The sequence below is a fragment of the Lynx rufus genome, unplaced genomic scaffold (assembly GCF_022079265.1).
Source record: "Lynx rufus isolate CCGP_SWC_20201006 ecotype Redwood Valley unplaced genomic scaffold, mLynRuf1.p SCAF_5, whole genome shotgun sequence".
Taxonomy (NCBI): Eukaryota; Metazoa; Chordata; class Mammalia; order Carnivora; family Felidae; genus Lynx; species Lynx rufus.
In genome coordinates, this window is record NW_025814867.1 from 145,713,594 (window position 1) to 145,734,762 (window position 21,169).

General features: G+C 45.1%; 1 long non-coding RNA gene across 1 annotated transcript; it reads right to left on the minus strand.

Moving 5' to 3' along the window:
- Positions 1-389: 389 nt before the first annotated feature.
- LOC124526868 (uncharacterized) lies at positions 390-10,899 on the minus strand. The gene is made up of 3 exons (XR_006965759.1): positions 10,822-10,899; positions 1,402-1,585; positions 390-793 (listed from the first exon to the last, which is right to left on the minus strand). It is a non-coding gene; the product is annotated as an uncharacterized LOC124526868 (long non-coding RNA).
- Positions 10,900-21,169: the final 10,270 nt, after the last annotated feature.

A 21,169-nucleotide genomic window follows, 5' to 3' on the forward strand; every position in this document is an offset into this window, starting at 1 on the left:
AATAGCAACTCACAGAAAGTTTAGTGCTACTGCTGCACCTGGTCAAGCCCTGTGCCACACCAGGGAGTAAACTAAGGCCTCCCGTGCTCCCCCTGCCCGCACCCCCGCGACGATCCTGCTTTTCTTAATTATATTTTTATCGTACTTCCTACTTATTCTCTTGAAGGCTTTTTTCCTTCCACAGGATCGTTGTTACAATTTTATAACAAAATGACCCAGGGAAACAGGATTCCCACTGCAGAAAATTTGCTTTAATATCTTACTTTCTGAATAACTGTCTTAGAGTGCCTTGGTGGTAAGCAACAGAAATGAATTCTGGGTGCAATATAAGCAATAAATAAGAAGTACATAAGTAAGTCAATAAATAAAATTTATTGAATGGATATAGTTTATAGAACAAAGGAAAAGCTGAACAATGAGGTCTTGGAAAGGACAGGAAGCAGGGTACACGAGAAGCTGGCATTTCCAGGCAACACGTTTGGGACCCACCTGTGCCACATGTTTTCGGCCCTTGTGTGTGTTGCCTGTCAGCATGCAAATTCTCAGGGCAGAGGGTCTGTTTGGCTTAGCTCGGTCCATGCTTGGCCCTTAGAGAAGGAAGGCCAGGGCATCTTGATGTCAGGACTCATCAAAACAGTATCTGATGAGCGAATCTGGGTTCAGCAGGTGTCACAGTCAGCATCCATTCCGATTGTGTGGGTGTGGTAATACCCATGTCATTCCAGTTGTTACACACTTTGACTGTCACCCCCGGAGAGGGGTGGATCCCCAAAAGAAAACTGAAGTGTTTTAGCTGAAAAAGACAGGATGAATAAAAGGCAGGCAAACCCAACAGCTGTTCCCTACGCACATCTGTATTGTGAAATAGACGGGCACCAGGGTCCTGACTGAGGAGGAGAAAGGGGACGTATTTACTCTAAAACCCATGGGCTTATTATTCCAGGATGTATCTGTTTGGAACCGCTGATGCACACGATCGGGGTGTTCAGCAATTTCTGGATGATCTTCGGTTCTTCATGTCAAATCTACTTTCTAGCACATCACCAGATGAAAACAGAAATGAAACGGTCAGGAGGGGCCTCTACCCTGCCAGGATCTTCCGGCATCGGTCTCCCTTCTGACATTCTAACGTATTCATGGGAAATGTTACACATATGGTGAGGGTCTTTTGTTTCTCTTTGTTAAATAAGAGAGAGAGAGGAAAAAAGAAAAGGATTGCATAGCTATGAAACATACACTCTGTCACCAGAGCCACATCACAGTTCTCTGGAAAAACACTGTGCGGGAATAAATAGCTGTAGTCCCATGGCAACATTCAATTGAACAATGATCGGAGCTGAAAGATGTTCTTTGGTTAGAAATTCATGCTTACAAAGGGATACCATCTACCGAGTTACTCACCATTAATTATGGATAATAAAGTCAGTCCACAGCCAGGGGAAATGAGTCTCAATCAAGCAGCCTTTCTGCCTCCTTGGAATTTTGCAAGAACTGACCGATGACGTCCTCATAAAGTAAAATGAATGAAGCTGTGTATCACAGACAGGACTCAGTGGCATACTGGTCACCTTACAAAGCTTCTTACCTGGAAGAAAGCATTTTTTTTTTTTATGTTCTGTGCACTGATCACACTCTCTATAGAGCTAATAATCATAATCATAATCATAATAAATATAGTATGAGGGAAACAATGCTATGCCCCCCACGTACTTCCCTTTGACACGTCTCTATAAACCGTGCTGTTACATTCATTATGTCTATTTGAAGTCTTACTTCTCTGCTTCAAGACTGTTTCATGAGGTAAAAGAATCTATTTTTGTGTTGTTGGGGAGATTTGGCATCTCAGGCCCAAGCAACTAGCAAATGCACGTTTCTTGGAATCCTCCTGTTGCATCTTGAAAATCCAAGTGATTTTTGCATTCTATGTCATAATCTATCCTTGCGTATTTTAAAAAATATGTTTTAAGTTTATGTATTTATTTTTGAGAGCGAGAGAGAGCACAAGCAGGGGAGGGGCAGAGAGAGAGGGAGACACAGAATCCGAAGCAGGCTCCAGGCTCCGAGCTGTCAGCACAGAGCCCGACGTGGGGCCTGAACCCACAAACCATGAGATCATGACCTGAGCCGAAGTTGGAGGCTTACTCGACCGAGTCACCCAGGTGCCCTATTCTTGCATATTTTCGTAAGAGACTAATGTTTCCTCCCAGATTCTGGATACACACGAATTCTCTAGGAAGTGGCAGCAGCAACATGATCATGGTCAACTGACTGAGATGGCTCAGTGTGGAGCAAAGGGATGGGGGTTCCTGCCCTGGCTCCATCGCCCTGTCCCAGGGCGAACCTGGCCAGGAACTCGATTTCACCGCCCCCTCAGTTTCTCTACTTGGACAATTAAGGTGGCTGATTTCTGGTACACTGCCTAATGCAGCTCAAAAAGCCTACCATCCCGGGGCACCTGGGCGGCCCAGTCCGTTGAGCGTCTGACTTCGGCTCAGGTCATGTTCTCACAGTCTGTGGGTTCGAGCCCCTCGTCAGGCTGTGTGTTGACAGCTCAGAGCCTGGAGCCTTCTTTGGATTCTCTGTGTCCCTCTCTCTCTGTCCCTCCCCCACTCACACTGTCTCTCACTCTCTCAAAGAATAAACATTAAAAAACAATTAAAAACAAAAAAAGAAAAGAAAAACCTACCATCCTGGTCATGTTTCTTGTGACTCTAGGGGTAGAAAAGGAAGTCAAAAAGAGTGACCAGAAAGCCACTACCTCTCTCTTCTTTAATATTTATTTTTGAGAGAGAAAGAGAGAGCACGTGAGGGAATGTGTGCGCACAAGCTGGGGAGGAGCAGAGGGAGAGGGAGAGAGAGAATCCCAAGCAGGCTCTGGGCTGTCAGCACAGATCCCAATGCGGGGCTCGAACCCATGAACTGGGAGGTCATGACCTGAGCAGAAATCAAGAGGCAGACGCCTAACCAACTGAGCCATCCAGGTGTCCTGAAAGCCACTACTTCTATGTTTAATATATCTGGGCCCTCTCAGAAACTTGCATTGGAAACTTTCCTTTAGAACTCCCATCTCTGGGGGGGGTGGTGCCTGAGTGGCTCAGTCGGTTAAGCTTCTGACTTCGGCTCAGGTCATGATCTCCCGGTTCGGGAGTTCGAGCCCCGCATCGGGCTCTGTGCTGACATCTCAGAGCCTGGAGCCTGCTCACACTCTGTCTCTCTCTCTCTCTCTCAAGAATAAATAAACATTAAAAAAAAAAAATAGAACTCCCATCTCTGGTCCACACACTTTGGGGAAAAGGTCCAGAAACGGAGTCCTTGAACTGAAAGCCAGAAGTGCAAGAAAAAAGGATCAGAGACTTTATCCTTTAAATACCAAATCCTTGATTAGGCCCCCTTCCGCCATCCGTTCTGTCTTTATCTGAACAGAGCAGTGGTTGTGGGCACCAGCCTGCTGGCCACAGAGCACGTCCGTTTCGGTCTGGTACCGTTAGTGCTTGTGGGCTGTGATGGCGGCTTATCAGGAGCTCAGAGGGATCAACGCCATCCCAGGCGATTGAATTAAGATTGGAAAATATCTTGACAGGCTGGAATAATGGATGAAATCTAACATTTGAAATTTCATCAGGATAAAGTCTGGCCCACAGGTTCGGAATACCAAGTGTACAAAAATAGCTGATCTCACGAAAAAGGCCTAGAATGTTCAGTTTACTACAACATCCATCTGTACCAAACCCATCAACAGGGTGATTCCCCGCATCCACCCAACTGAAGCCAGCGTGGGGTGGGCTTTGCTGAATGAAATTCACCAAAGCCAGAGGAGAAGACTGCATCATCCTCTGGTCGTGTCGTTAGAGACATTCGCGTCGTTAGCGTGACGTGAGTGATAGGAAACAAAGCGGACGAGGCCACGAGGGAAAGACAGACCCCAGGGGGGCGAGCTGTGACTGTACACAGTCTTACTATTATTGCTAAACTAGTTTTGGGCCACCTGGGTGGCTCAGTCCGTCGAGCGTCCGACTTCAGTTCAGGTCTTGAACTTGCCACTCATGGGTTTGAGCCCCACGTCGAGCTCCGCACGGAGCCTGCTTGGGATTCTCTCTGACCCTCTCTGTCTCTGCCTTCCCCACCTGTGCTTTCTCTCCCTCAAAATGAATAAATAAACTTAACAAATTTTTATTAAAAAAAATAGTTGTGATGACCCCCCTGAAAGTTCTTGAGGATCCCCAGGGGTCTGCACAGTTTTGAGAACTACCACCTTGTGGCTTCTCTGGCTTCAGGCATCTCATCTAAACTCAAAGCAAGAAGATGAGAAGAAGTGGACAGGTCACGCTGCCCTCTTACCAAGAGAGGAAAAGCTTCCCTAGCAGTTCTTAGCTGCTTTCCTTTGTGGCTTACTGGCCAGCACTGTCCCATGACCACAATTAGTTGCTGTCCAATATGAAAGCAAAGACCAAAACCAAACAGATGTGTTTTGAAGTTTGGAAGGCAACAGAGACAAACCAGAGAACAGAATAACAAAAAATTTTAAATCCATAATTACTTTTTTTTTCAGAGAAGTAAGAAGACAATATTGGGTCCCTAAAATAAAAACAATATACTAGTGGGGAGCCTGGATGGCTCAGTTGGTGAAGCATCCAACTCTTGATTTTGGCTCAGGTCATGATCTCATGGTTTGTGGGACTGAGCCCTGTGTTGGGCTCTGGGTTGATTGTGCAGACCCTGCTTGGGAGTCTCTCTCCCTCTCTCTGCCTCTCTCTCTTTCTTTCAAAATAAATAAACTTAAAAAAACCCACAATATTCTATTAAAAATATTTTATAGCTGAAATAAAAACCCAACCAATGCATCGAGAGATAAAACAGAAATCAGATTTTTCCTTGCTGTAACAGAGCATTTACTAACAAGGAAACTGTCCAGAATTAAATGGGCTGGCTTGGAGGATGAACGGTTTAAGAAAGGCAGGGTGGGAAGGCGGCTGGCTGGCTCAGTTGGGAGACCGTGCAACTCTTGATCTTAGGGTTGTAAGTCTGAGCCCCACACTGGGAGTTAGAGATTACTTAAGAATACAAAAATCTTTTTTTTGTAGTTAGTTAGTTAGTTAATTAACTAATTTGTTTGTTTGTTTGTTTTGAGAGAGACAAAGAGAGGGAAAGACTCGAATGCACGACCCCGGAGATCAAGAGTTGCATGCTCTCCCAACAGAGCCAGCCAGGTGCCCCAAGAACTCGGTTTTTGAGAGACTGACCCAGGTGGGTGACGTAGGCTGTGGCTGTGGAAACACTGCTTCTCCATTTGCAGCCAAGCGACTCATGTGGATTCAACCCCCAGATCCTGGCCTCAGTGTAACTCTGCTCTCAGGACTTCACCCCACTAACAAAGGCTCTGAGGAGGACTCACGTGCCCCTTTGGAGGGTGTGTGGCCACCAGTGCCACGGAGTTTGCCAAAGCAATGTCTCCCTGCGGCCCTGCGGCCCCTCTTCCTTGCTGCTGCCGACTGCTTTTTTTCAGACTCTTAATTCAGTGCTGTAGGAACCGAACACAGCAGTCGGCTTCGGGAACCTTACTGTTGCCATGGGTTACATGAATTCAAAACGAAGGATAGAACCAAAACAGGCCCTTAAATATCAGCCCTCAAGTGGGAAGCTAAAAGAAATGCTCCAACACCTTAAAAGAAATCAGGCGACGTCATGACAAGGGACAAATACCGGATACGAAAACAGCGGCAGCAGCCAGCCGGATGGTTGCTGCCTAGAGCTGCAATTTGTTAACAGCTGCTAAAAATATTCTCTCTATGTGGTGCTTGCAAATCCATGGCAAATACTCAGCGAAATGAGAATGAATGTCTTGATCTTTAAGCCTTGTACTATCCAATATGGCAGCCACTGGCCACACGTGGCCATGGAGCACTTGCAATGTGGCTGGCCTGAATGAAGATGTGCCATAAGGGTAAGGCCATCGTGGGTGGGTAGCGGAATAGGTGTCAGTCTTTGATCTCACTTATCAAAATAAACTCCTGAAGGATTAAGAGTTAAAAGCAGAAGCATCTACAGGAAACCAGGTGACTTTTGAGCATGAGCAACAGAAGAAATCGCAAAGAGAAGGACAGATTTGACTACAAAAAATTAAAAGATTTAGCTTTTTTTTTTTGACAAATATTAATTTTAAAAAGGAAAAGAAACCCAGTACCTTCATGCTGGGTAGGTACCTTTAGAAATATCCTCTCTTAAACAAAAAAAGAAAGAAAGACAAAAAACCCCACATTTTTACTGAGATATTTTTTGACAAATACTAATTTAAAAATCAAAAAGAAACGACCCTCAGGCTAGGTAGGTACTTTTATTTTGTTTAATTTTAATGTTTATTCATTAAAATTTTTTTTTAATGTTTATTCACTTTTGAGAGAAAGAGAGAGAGAGAGGACGAGCAGGGGAGGGCAGAGAGAGAGGGAGACACAGAATCTGAAGCAGGCTCCAGGCTCTGAGCTGTCAGCATAGAGCCCAACGTGGGGCTCGCACCCATGAACCATGAGACCATGACCTGAGCCGAAGTCGGAGGCTTAACTGACTGAGTCACCCAGGTGCCCCAAGGTAGGTACTTTTAGAAACATTCTCTTTTAAAACAAACAAACAAAAAACATTTTTATTGAAATGTAATTAACACCCTACTGGTTTGACACATTCATTATACATATTGCAATATGGTTACCACCATAGGATCAGCTAACACATCTATCACATCACATAATTATAATTTCCTTTCTGTGGTGGGAACAATTAAGATGTAGTCTCTTAGCCACTTTGAAGTTTATAATATAATACTGTTTATAATCCCTATGTTGTGCATTAGATCTCTAGGACTTAAATGTCCACCAGTTGCTAGTTTGTAAAAAGCTTCAGCTTTTATAAAATTATAGGTATAAATACAATTTAAAACCACATAAAAATGGGAAATAAAGATCAATAAAGATCACATATAAAGTACACAAAAAATTGATGGTGTTCTAATGCCCCAGTAGTAGAATGAACAAGTCCCAGAGGAAATACAGATGGCTAATAAACATTAAAGTGTTCTCTCCTACAAGTAATCAAAGGAAAGCAAATTAAAACTGCCATTAAAAGTTTAAAAAGTTAAATGAAGGGAAGTTTAAAACACTGTTTATTATGATTCAAGTTAGCAAACTTTTGTTTTTGATGGAAGTCATACACAGCTGATGGGAATGTAAACAGGGAAAAATCCCTAGAAAGCAACTTGCAAAATAGATCAAGAGTCTAAAAGAGTCTAAAAATGTTCTACTCTTTGACATGGAAATTTCACTTCTGAGGAAATTAACAGACCGATTTATGTGCAAGGATGTCCATATGTTCACTATTCATAATGGCAAAATAACTGAGGCAGCTTAAAATATGCAAATAAACTATCATACCACCATAGAGGAAAAAAAAAGTGCTATAAGCACAAAATGCAAACTGGGTTTCAAAGACTCCGTATGAAAAAAGAATATGAAAAGATCACATTAATATTTTTAGATTGATTCTGTGCATTGGTCGGTATATTTCGTGAAATACTGAGTTATATAAAACATCTCATTATAGGGGCGCCTGGGCGGGTCAGTCGGTTAAACATCCGACTCTTGATTTCAGCTCAGGTCATGATCTAGCAGTTCACGGGATCAAGCTCTGTGTCCAGTTCTGCTCTGACAGCAGGCGAAACCTGCTTGGGATCCTGTCTCCTCTCTCTGCCCCTCCTCTGCTCACGCTCTCTCTCTCTCTCTCTCTCTCTCAAAAATAAATAAACATTTAAAATATGTATCTCAGGGTGCCTAGGTGACTCAGTCAGTTAAGCAACCAACTCTTGGTTTCAGCTCGGTTCATGATCTCATGGTTGGTGAGATCGTGCCCCGTGTTGGGCTCTGTGCTGACAGCATGGAGCCTGCTTCAGATTCTGTCTCCCTCTCTCTCTCTCTGCTCCTCTCCTGCTCACGCTTTCTCTAGACAAACAAACAAACAAACAAACAAACATTTTTTTAAAAAATAAGTAATGTATCTCGTTATAAATTTGGTTATAATACCGGGTTAAATAAATTGCATGTAGCATGCATTACTAAAATTGATGACCCCTATCTCTTTTTTAGTGTGGCTACTTGAAAAGTTAAAATTCCATATGCAGCTAGCATTCGTGGCTCACATTTGTGGATTGCACTGAATGTCTCTGGGATAGTGCTGCTTGAGATCTATGGGCAAATCCTCCAGACGGTCATCCCAGCCCCATGGCCTCCCCAGTTGTCCCCTTACTCCAGCCCCTCCCTTCCTCTTTGCTTCTCTACCTCTTTTCTCTTCCAACAGGAAACTAGCTCACTTCTACCATTAAATGGGAAAAATAATAGCTAACATTTTTTAAAGGCTCTACGTGCTAAGTTCTTTACTTGTCTTATGTCCTGCAAACCCCCTCCCCCACAACTATCCTCCAAGAGAGGTAACATTATGGCACAGAGGGGTTAAACTCTGTGCCCAAGGTCATACAGCCAGTAAGTAGAGAAGCTAGGCTCCTAACCCCAGGTAGCGTGTCTCCCAACCCGTCTGCTCTCAACTGCACAAGAGAAATGGGATATTGGGAAATCTTAATAGAAACCCCTTTGGAACAATTGACTGTATTTTCCCATTTGCACTGCTAGGTTGCCCTGGGGAAGATGTTGAAGCTTAAAAGCTAATGGCAGGTTCCTGAAATGCACCCATCAGTGCTGTGGGCGGCATTGTTTCTCCTGAGTTGGTTCACTGCAGCTGAGACAGCACATTTCTGATAATTTCTTACACATTAGGAGCCTACTGAGGAGGCTTTTAGCCTCGGAAGATGTGAATAAGCAGGTTCAAATCAATAAAACAGGATGTAGGGACTTCAAGTGACATAGGACAAAGGGATGACTCAGTCAGGAGGGGATAGGGATGCTAGGCTGAAATTTGGTGGATGCACGGAAGTTAGAGGCATATTGTATGTGATAAAAGATCCTCAGGTCTTCAAGAGGGAAATATGTAAGATGTGTGAACGATAAAACCACCAATATGGGGATGGTTGCAAATTGCATTTATACAAGAAAACGTAACTACTGACCTGGTGGGTCCACCACAGCCAAGTGTCTTAAGCTGTGAACTCAAACCACGGTGCCTCATCCAGTGGCAAAGCTGGCTGCTCGTTGATTATAAGGGAAAATATTTAAGTACCTGACATGGCAAAGGATTCACTTCTTATGTGTTTTAAAGCGGACAGCAGTGTTATCCCAATAGTGAGCTCCCTGTCTGCACCTGTCTCCTGTGAGAAAATGAAGGGGAGGGGTGTCAGTGTCAGCTCTGTGTCTTGTCCCCAGAGCTCCCTCATCTATGCCTGTGGCTTGGGACCCCGAAGGGAATGCATTGTGTACAGGGACATGTCTGTCCCTTGTTTCCAGGCAGAAATGAAATCTGAGAACAAATGGCTTCAGGGATGATAAAAGAGAATCAAAGGGATCGTGATAAGGTCAGATGACGGTCAGATGGCAAGAGAAGGTGATACGCAAAGGGAACCCAAAGCTTTGGAGATTTGGGTATCGAGATGCAATGTTGTGGACAGAGGAGAGCCTTGAATCAAGGTAGATTGGGTTTAGAACTCAGAGTTGGCACGTAGAAGCTTATGGGAGACCGTGTGGAGTTTTTTTTCTTCTACACCGACAACCAATTCTCTGCCACCTGGGTGTCCAACAATTCAATCCCTTGCTGATACTATGCATGCAGCTAAAGGGCTGACGTCATCTACCCACAGTGAAAGGGCTCAGTCCCACTTCGGATGCCAGCTGTGAACGCGAAGTCCAGACTACTCATACTTCTGCCCGGCTGACTACAGATGTGAGGTTCCCATACTGCCCTCACCCCCACCTCCGGTTTGGCAATTTTCTAGATCAACTCACAGAAGCCGGGGAAAAAAAGCTTTACTTGTTTTGCTGATTTATTATAAAGGATATGATTGGTGGCAGTTGGAGTCGGAGAACTGGTGCTGGAACACAGCAGCTAAGGCCCCAGTCATCACGGAACAGAGATAAGCAGTCACTTGGATGCTCTTCCCAAATCCCACCCCAGAGAGTCTCTGAGTTAATAAAATGACTAGTTTCGTGTTGCTGTTTTGGGGTTGGTTTCTTATGCGGTCATAGATAAATGGACCCAGGCGGTCCACCTTCAGAGTTATAAGGATCACAGATAACATGGAAATCACCTAATCTGGGGCCTGACATACAGCAAATCTCACAAACGGTAACTCTCATCTTCATTATTGAAAATGAAAGGATTGTAATCTAGTAGCTGTATTTGCCCCATCCATCTCCTTTGCCCCACCCACCCCGGCCCCACACTCGGAGGAAATCTCAGAGTCAACTCAGAGGAGCAAAGACCCTCCTCCGCAAGCTCCAACCACTGTCTTCCACCCAGAGGTGGCAGGTGAGGGTCTTTTTAGGTCTGTTTCGCTGGTCTCAAGCCAGCTTTATGTGAAATCAAGCCCCTCTGCCCCTGGCTTCATTCTCTTGTCTTTTGGGACCCCAAATCCACTTTGACCCAGGGCTGACCCTAAAATTATTTCTGCAGGCTCTCTGTCAACCCAGGTCCATCAGATCCTGCAAAGTGGGGGTGTCCAGGTTGAGAATGGAAAGAACTTTCCCTGCTCCCTCCCTAGCCCCTCAGTTTGCCTCAGCAGGTGGAATCCTGCCCCAGCATCACATCATTTCTCTGTGCACTGATCTGCCAAGGACGCTAGGAGCAAACGTTCTCCACCCTCTCTTGGGGCTGTTAGGCAGACAAGACCCCACCTACCCCCTTGATGGTGTGTCTCAAACAAGGTGTATCTCCGGCCAAGTAGCTCTTCCTCTGATATTTTTTCTCTCCAAGTCGAGTTGTGAAACACACGCACTAACCCAGACCTGGAGTCCAAGATCAAACAAACCAAAGCGAAGTTCGTAACCATGGAAATGAACTGTTGCATCAGATGATTGCTGCATTCAGATGAGCGAGGCCCAGGCATTTCCTCTGCCTTTCCTGCTGCCGGCCACGCCACGGGGAGGGGGCTGGGCGGTGGTGGAGGGTTATCTAGTGCACGCTAAGGCTGGGCAAGTATGTGAGCGCTGGACTCGCCAAAGGAAAATGCAGGCACTGCCCCCAAGTTCTATGGTCCACACTGAAATGTTGAAAGGTAAATGCATTTCGGGAGTGGGGACATTGTGATTCCACACAGTTCAAGTGAATACATTTGCATGTGTGCACTTGTTAAACATGTGTCACGATGTGTCACAAGCCAGGCACTGCCCTGAACATTACATCTGCATTACATCCTTTTATCCTTATAACAACCACCTGGGGTGCTCTTACGGAGCCCACTCTACGGTGAGCTTAGAGGGTTAATCCAGGGCCACAGAGCCAAAATAAGACAAAGCTGGGATTTGAACTCCATCTGTCCCACTGAAAGTCTAGCCTCCCAATTCCCAGCATGTACCACATCCTCTACTATAAACGCCAGGCACCAGGCCGGCTGCCGGGACTACACAGAAAAACCCCAGTAAGCTCCATGGACCTCTACTGAAACCCTATTCCGAATGATGTCAGGAGCTGTGCAGAATAAAAAAAATGAAATGACTAAGACACAAGAAGATAGCTCACCGTATAGCAGAGAAAGAAACAACCAATCTTTAAGACTATTGTTTAAAATGTCACTGGGGCGCCTGGGTGGCTCAGTTGGTTAAACTGCCGATTTCAGCTCAGGTCATGATCTCAAGGTTCATGAGTTGGAGCCCCGAGTCAGACTCTGTGCCGACAGCTCTGAGCCTGGAGCCTGCATCAGATTCTGTGTCTCCCTCCCTCTCTGCCCCTCCCCTTCTCTCACTCTGTGTCTGTCTCTCAAAAATAAAATAAACATTAAAAAAAAAGTGTCATGAAAAATCCCCCCCCTGCTGCCCCCACCCACCCCGCCTCCAATCAGAGAGCCCTCAGGCAGTCAACAGCAACCATTCGGGACATTCCCTTAGCAGGAAGGAACACTCCAAAGAACTGTCCAGCATTCAATCGTGTCCCACAAAAGGGCATGCTGAATCCTACCACGCATGGAGGGAAGACGTGTGAAACGACACGGAGGAGACAGCCACCTACAAGCCAGGGAGAGGGACCTGGACCCGATCCTTCTCTCGTGGCTCTCAGGAGGAACCCGCACAGGTTACGGCACTGGTACCAGTGAGTGTGACCTTGTTTGTGTATGAAATCAAGATATATTTGGGGCACCTGGGTGGCTCAGTTAGTTAAGCGTCTGACTCTTGACCTCAGCTCAACTCGTGATCTCATCGTTCATGAGTTCAAGCCCCACACTGGGCTCGATGCTGTCAGCACAGAGCCTGCTTTGGATCCTCTGTCCCCATCTCTCTCTGCCCCTCCCCAGCATCTCACACTCTCTCTCCCTCTCTCAAAAATAATAAATAAACGTTAAAAAAAAAAGATGTATGGGGTGCCTGGCTGGCTCAGCGGGTAGAACATGTGTCTCTTGACCTCAGAGTTGTGAGTTTGAGCCCCACATGGGGGTGGAGATTACTTTAAAAGAAAAAGAGAAAGAGAGAGAGAGAGAGAGAGACATGTAAAGTAACATGAAGTCATACTAGAGTGGGGTTGATCCTTAATGTGACTGATGTACTTATGAGAAGAAGAGACACAGAGACAGAGACACGTGGTGGGAAGAGAGCATATGAGAGTGGAGGCACAGACTGGAATTACGTGACCACAAGCCAGGAAATGTCAGGGATTTCTGGCAACCACCGGAAGCTAAAACAGAGGCATGGACTAGAATCTTTCTTGAGCCTCCAGGAATGAAGCAACTCTGTCAACTGGCACATTGATTTTGGACTTCTGGCCTCCAGAACTGCAAGAGAAGGCATTTTTGGTGTTTTGAGCGAGCCAGCTGGTGGTAGTTTGTTATGGTAGCCCCAGGAAGGGAATACATACGCCTTCCAATTCGCCGTGGTTCCTGTTTTGTGGGAGGAAGAGTAATCTCTCCTTAACCTTGTGATCTGTCATTCTTCCTGTGTCTCTTCAAAGACCTCCTACTCTTTCGCCGAAGCTTGTGTCCATCCAATGAGCTTGTCTGCTAGCAGAGTTTCCTCCTACTCTAGGGCTGTGGCTCCTCTGTGCCTTTCACACATACCTCTGCCTCTCTGAGCCCCTGAAATGCACATTCAGCCTTTTGCTCTCTCTGCAGCTCTCTTGATTAATTGCCCTCAGCAAAAGGATTGACTCTGCCCAAGGGATGCATGGAGGAGGTGAAGCTGGAGACAGAAGATGAGACCAGACACTGAGCAGAAAGAAAGTCCTAAAGGATCTGCTAAGGAGTTTCAGTTCCATAACCAAGGGGATGGGGAGCTACTGAAGCAGGAGAGTTCGTTGCATAATGGACCTAAACCATAGGTACACTCATTGTTCACTTAACAAGTAGTCTGGAGGGAGATGGGCACTGATGTCTTCAAGGACCCAGCTTTTCCAAACTCCTACTCCACTCCAAACTGTCCACAACATGGTTAACTTTGAGTCTTGTGTTTGTTGCCTCATGGTCTTGAATGGTGACAACACCTACCGAGACAGATGTTAGAAGCTGATGTGTGTCCTCCCCTCCAACATTCATATGTTGGAGTACTAACCCCCAGTACCTCAGAATGTGACAGTAGTTGGGCTGGGGCATTTAAAGAGATGATTAAGGTAAAATGAAGCTATATGGATGGGCTCTAATCCAACATGACTGGTGTCCTTATTAATAAGAGGAGATCAGGGCCTAGAAAGGCACAGAGACACCTGGGGGAAAGACCATGGGAGGACGCAGAGAGGACGCGGCCATCTGTAAGCCAAGGAGAGAGGCCTCCGAAGAAACCAGTCCTGCCGACATCTTGATCTTGGACTTTGTCCTCCAGACTATGAGATGATAAATGTTGTTTAAGCTCCCTGTCTGTGGCATTTTGTTACAGCTGCCCTAGAAAAGGAACACAATGGAGAATACAGTAAAACCTTGGCTTGAGAGCATAATTCACTGAGGAAACAGGCTTGTCATCCAAAGCACTTGTGTATCAAAGTGAATTTCAAGAACCATGGGCTCAGTTGTGATCATGTGACATTCGGCATCCTGTATGGCTTATTTGCAAGATATCGTTTATCAAGTCAAAATTTATTAGAAATGTTTGCTCCTCTTGTGGAACACTAATAGATCAAGTTACTCGCAATCCAAGGTTTTACTGTACAGGGACAACCGGGCTGGGGGTGGGTGGGAGGCATGGGGAGGAAGCCAGCTTCTGCACACTGGTTTAAGCTCTCCCCTCCACCATCAATCAGGCTCAGCCAGGCCCCCCGCAGGCCCCCAGGTCACAGGCACACATCTTAGAGACCTTCCTCACCCTGGGACCTGTGTTTCAGTGCAGAAGGATCCCCTGTCCCTACCAGGCTGTGAACTGTGGAGCATTTCACAAGCTTGTTTGGAAGGGAGAGAAATTCGTTTTTCCTTCTTTTACCGCTTGGTGAACTATCTCCGTGTGTTGTAGTCACATTCATTCTTCACATACCTGCACGTGTCAAGGTCTGTGCAGTTTAACAGAATTCAAAAGTGATTATGACTGTAGCTTCTCCAAATCCTTTGGGACAAAGTAGAGACTCAGTCTCGGGGGTACTTCTGAGAGTGCTGGGGTAGCTGACATCCCTCAAGTGCCGTGCAGATGGGTATGGGGGGGCGGGGGGTGTGCGTGTGTGCACGTGCCCATGCGTGCCTAATGAGGCTGTGAGCAGGGACACAGTGGACAGATGGCTGCCTGGGGTGGGAGGCTGGTTCCTCTCCCTCTCCTTCTGGGCCCTCGCAGGTTTCCAGGTATGAGACTGGCTAAAATGAGCTGAGAAACATTAGAATAAACAAAAACAAAACAAAAGAAAACAAAAGACCAAATTTAAACAGTGGGGCTTGAGGCATCTGAAGAACAAAAATTGGGATTTCAGTGCTTGGCGTATGGAAAGAAAAGAGCCAGAGATTAGCAAACACCAGGTATGATAACCGGATTTAAGAAGCTGTCAAGAACGGGGCGCCTGGGGTGGCTCAGTCGGTTAAGCCTCCGACTTTGGCTCAGGTGATGATCTCACGGTTTGTGGGTTCGAGCCCCACGTCGGGCTCTGTGCTGACAGCTCGGAGCCTGGAGTCTGCTTCAGATTCTGTGTCTCGCTGTCTCTGCCCTTCCCCTGCTCTCTCTCTCTCTCTCTCTCTCTCACACACACACACACACACACACTCTCTCTCTCTCTTAAAAAAAAAAAAAGCTGTCAAGAAAAACTTATTCTGATTCTGGTTAAAATGGCATGAAGACTTTATTCAGGATGATTGCTGTCGGTGTCAAGACTATTGCAATAGGGAAGACACAGCCGGCTCAACCCTGACAGGTGGGGAGTTTTAGTCGAGGAGCAGGGTGAGGGGGCCAGTGGGTGGGAACTTAGGAAGAGGAGACATCAAGGGTAGGGGGATTCTTGCTAAATCGGCCCCGACAGGATTCCTACTAAAGGCCATCCAAGGACCTGTACCTCAAAGGTTGTGGGTGGGAAACGTAATCAGAGAGCAAGAGTGACCAGATATCAAGGATGGAGGAGTCTCTTTAAAGTAACATAGCAGGACTCTTACTAAAACTGGGAGGGGGTGGGGGTCAAGATCAATGTCCAGAAGAAGCCCCAGATGAACCTGAAGTTCGGTCTAGGAGAGTCTTGTCAAAGCAGCCCCAACTGAGAAGCACATAAACACAGGGTGGGAACTGGAGGGCTACACAGGTGCTAGAATACAGATCTAAACTACCTTGTACAATATCTGTAACTATGCATAACATCTTATCCATTGCTTATTTATAATACTTTATACATATTCTAATATTTGTTAACTATTAGTTTTTTTCTTTCCTCAAAATAGACTTGATAGATGATTAAGAAACTTTAGACCCGGCTCAGCAAAAACCATATTTAAATTTCAATCTCCTATTTCCCGAGAGGCTAACATCTTGACGAATACTGATGAAATCTCACGACAGCACATCAAAGATGTAGGAGGTTTTGGCCTCAAATTGTCTGAGAGATGTTTCAACTACAATTGTGAAATCGGTCTCGTTAATCTTGGAGAAACTACAGAGAAAGGAAGAAGCACTAGAAGGTCAGCATTGGGCAAAAGTGTGTCCCAATTACACAGACGGTCTGGGTCCATTCATCGAATGTTCAGTGGATCAACTATGTGACTTAAAAATGTGCAGAAACTTGCCAGAAATGTGTACAGAGGTGGCGGAGTGAAAGCCAGAAAAGTCAGGAAAGTGGTTCCCCGCAAGGAAGGAGGGAATTCCTCTTTGGGCAGGACACATCATGGGCTTCTGGGATTCTTCCAACACTCAGCTTACTTACGGTGAATCGTTCCAGGGATGTCTGATGCATAGTTATTTATCAATTAGTACATATTTATACTTTACGCGCCTTTATGTAGTATGTGGCATTACACAATTAAAAGCTTTAAAAAAATAGCTTGTTCTAATTTTCAACAAACACATGGAAGCTTCCAGAAATTGCAAACCAAAAGAACCCTTGAAAAAAAAATTCTAGGATAAGTTACAAAACTGACAGTTTGAGGGCTTGGAAAAGAAAGTGGTGATGCTGGGCGCCAGCATGGGTTTATTTAGATCAAGTTGAGCCAAAAGCATCTGAATTTGGTTTTGCATAGAGTTACTAGGCTAGTGGGTCATGGATTGTAGAAAACATCTGGAAAGATCTCTCAGGTTATCTCTGTGGGCCAAAGAGGAATGTTAGCTGGCCCAAAGGAAGTTTATGTGGAGGATACTGAGGTTGGTTTGCTGTGGATGATGTAAAGCGTGGCTGCAAACGTTTTGATGCCCTTTGTATAGAGCGGTGAGGTCTATGAAGCGTCATGTTTAACAGCCTCCTCTCTGAGGAAAGAAGCCCTGATTCCTAGTATTTGCCAGTTTCTGTGGTGTAAAATTTTTTGTGAAAGATTTGATTTCTGGGGCACCTGGGTGGCTCAGTCTGTTGGGTGTCCCACTTCGGCTAGGGTCACGATCTCACGGTTTGTGAGCTCAAGCCCACATCAGGCTCACCGCTGTCAGCACAGAGCCTGCTTCAGATCCTCTGTGCTCCTCTCTCTCTCTGCCCCTCCCCTGATCACACTCTCTCAAAAAGAAATAAACAAACAAAAAAAAGAATTTATTTCTAAGTAATCTCTACACCCAACATGGGGTTCAAACTTACAACCCAGAGATCAAGAGTCACATGCTCCACTGATTAAGCCAGTCGGGGGCCTCTATGGTGTAAATATTCCCACCATGATCGATGTCTAACATGGCTGTGTTTAACAACTGACTCACAATTTTTTGAGAATTATGCTGGCTCTACTACCCTACTGGGTCTATGGCTCCTCTTTTGGATCTAGGCAGGTTTGTGACAGCTTTAATCAACAGTCCAGAGGCATCTGGGTGGCTCAGTCAGTTAAGCGTTGGACTCTTGGTTTTGGCTCAGGTCATGATCTCACAGTTCGTGAGTTTGAGCCCCACATCGGGCTCTGCGCTGACAGGGATGGAGCCTGCTTGGGATGCTCTCTCTCCTTCTCTCTCTGCCATTCCCTGCCCTCTCTCTCTCACAATAAATAAACTTTAAAAACAAAACAAAACCCCAGAGGCTAGAAAGTGGGACACTCAAATTCCAAGCCTCTCTTGCAGCTAGGTGTCGCCATGTGACAGTTTTGGCCAATGGGATATGGGCAGAAATCTCTGGGAAGGTTTTCTCTTGTGAATTAAAAAGGCAAATACTTAAGAGAGGGTTTTTGCTCTTTGTGCTTTGTCATGTCTCATTTACCCTGCCTGGAATGTGGATATGATGGTCTGAGGTTCGGCAGCTATCCTGTGCCAAGAGGAGAAATTGGGTTCTAAAGAAAGTGGAAGAGGGCAGAAGTCCTGGGTTATCTGCCTCGACATCTCTTGTGACATGGAAAAAGTAAAATCTTTCTTGCTTGTTGGGATAACTGTTGTTGGGATATCCCCTGTTGGGATAGCTGTTACTCACAGCTGGAGGTGATCCCACTGGACTTACCTCAGAGAAGCCAATTTGTAGCAAGTTGGATGAATGAAATCAGAGAAGTTAAATCTGGGCTGGTTTCATGGGTGTGTGACCTGTGTGATCACACAAGGGTGCACACCGAGAAGGGCCCACACTTATTTAATGCTCCCTTATCTTTATCTTGAAATTCTGAATAATTTTTGAAAACGAGGCCCTGCGTTTTCATTTTGTTTATTTATTTTGAAAGTCATCTCTACATCCAACGTCAGGCTCAAACTCACAACCTTGAAATCGAGAGTCGCATGCTCTACTGACTGAGCCAGCCAAGTGCCCTTGCATTTTCATTTTGTGCTGGAGCCCACAAATTAGTCAGTTCTGGGTTTAATGAACCAGTGTGACCCTAAATGGAATCTGTATGTAAATGGATTTTGTATGTAAGTTGTATTCTCAAACTTGGTCACTCGACATTTTTCTTAAAGTCACAGAAGAGGACATAGAAAACATAATGAAATTTATAAACAGCACAAAATTTGATATATTGTTAGTTAGATGGCAGATATAATGTTTAAAAAGAAATCTAAATAGTCACAAAACCCAAAGCGAGAAGATGACATTTAAGAAGAGATCAATGAGAAGCCCTTTATTCGGAATTTTTTTTAAACACACAAGGTCAGAGGGGCACCTGGCTGGCTCATTTAGTAGAGCATGCGATTCTTGATTTCATGGTCATGAGTGAAAGGCCCACGTTGGGCATGGAGCCTACTTAAAAAAAAAAAAAAGTAAAAAATGTAAACACACAAGGTCAGAGCTATCCATGTGGAACAAACTCTGTTGTAAAGTCAGGGAATCCGGGTTTTGCCACTGGCACTACTGTGTGTCTAAAGGAAATCACCATTTCCTTGGATCATGATACCTTCATGTGCAGGGTGAAGGAATTAGCTAGGTAATACCAGGTCAATCTGATGATTCTAAGTGAGGTACTGAACTTGGGCTTGGAAATCTTTTTGTCATATAGTGAAATTTAGTAAGAGTATTTCATCTGAGAAGGAGCCATGTACATATTTCCTTAAAGCCTGGAGCTGGTGTGGTACCAGGTGAGTGGGTGAGAATTGGTACCCACTCACCTTGCCCAGTCTTCTTTACACACACATGCACACACGCACGCACACACACACACACGTATGTTTCTATAATAAATATAAATATATGTACACATACTGGTTATAAAGCAAATATATATAATATTTATGAACCATTAGATTTTCATCATTTTATTATAGTTACCCAGAATAGACCACTCTATCCAATAAAAGTTTATAAATATGTCTGCCATGAGAATAGCTAAAGTAGTATTTTATTAACGTTTCCAAAAACATGTTGGTTAGTTATTGAAGAGTAAAACAATAAAACAATCTAGGTGCCCCAGGCCCGAAAGACTGTTAACAAAACAGAATTTGCCACCTTGTCTTTTGTAAGGATTACATGAGGCGATCCGAGCAAAGTGCTCGGGACACAGTAAGCACTCAGTACGTGAGTTGTTATAATGATATATATATTCTTCACCTAATTAATCGTGGCCAAACTGCCAGTGTACACCTTTGGCATCAAAGAAGTGAAATTCAAGGAAATCCAATCAATGAGAGCTAGAGATGAGGGCTGCCCATCTTTGAGAGGAAGAATGTAACAGTGGGAGAGAAGCCCAAGGCTGCAAACTCTGTTCCCCAAATCAAGGAGTCGGCCATCAGTGCGGTCATGAGGACAACTGTGAGGTGGTGGTGCCACCTGGTGGTCACCAGGCGACAATTCTGTGGGGACTGAAGCTGGATTTGATAACCAGGGACAGGACAGTGTGGCTGAAAGACAGTGGATTTTGGAGTTAGGCATCTGAGTCCCCGATCACAGCTCGGCCATCTGCTGGGGGTCTTGGGTGGATTACTTAACCTTTTTTAGCTTCCTTTCCTCTGCTGTAAAAATAGAGCTACTAACAGGGTCGTTGAATGGAGTCTGGCTATGTCCGCCTGCAGGTGATGGGGAGTATCTTGATAACTTTGCAAAGGGGGCAAGTTTCCAGATCCTCAACTTGCACTTGCCCTCTGTCCCTTATGGATCTGCCTGACAACTAGTGTGGATGAACTGTCGAGCTGGGTTTCAGTCTCCCTCCCCCTTCCTAGGGCTCTTCCCTGAATCCACCCTTAGTCTAACTAAAGTGCGCTGTTGCGGGGGCAGGGGAGGGGGGGGGAGCATCAAACAAAGGGACAAATGGAAATCTCTGTGCCTGCAGTGAGAATATGAATGACTAATGACAGGACAGCCAGTCCTGATAAATCAGGTCATTTCCCATGCATTGTCTTAAGCAAAATTAGAGGAGGACATAATTGAACGGCTCGTTACTAGATCATTAAAATTAATTTAATGAAAGATCACTTAATGATTTCTGACATATTATGCTGAAGGAATTAAAAGAATTAGAGCGATATTGGTGTGATAAAACTTCCAGACCACTTACTGATCTATGTGAAGCTGGTCTCTCAGAGGATGCATCCTTTCTATACTTATTATTTAAAAAAAAAAATTTTTTTTCAATGTTTATTTTGTTTTTGACAGAGAGACAGACAGAGGGGGTCAGGGGCAGAGAGAGAGGGAGACACAGAATCCAAAGCAGGCTCCAGGCTCCGAGCTGTCAGCACACAGCCCGACGCGGGGCTCGAACTCACGGACTGTGAGATCATGACTTGAGCTGAAGTCGGATGCCCAAACAACTGAGCCATCCAGGTGCCCCCTTTTTATACTTGTTATTAAATGATTTTAGATTCACAGGCAGTTGCAAAGGCAATACAGAGAGACTGATGTACCCTCCGCCCAGTTTCACCCAGTGATTAATCTTCTGTAGCTATAGAACAATATCAAGACAGGAAACAGATGCGGGGGCAACGTGTGTGTGTGTAGTTCTATGCCTTTTTAACACATGTGCAGATTCACATCACCACCACCACAATCAAGGTCTGGAACCTCACCTTGAAGATCTTCCTTATGCTGTCCCTTGACTGTCACATCCACCCTTCCCGTACCATTG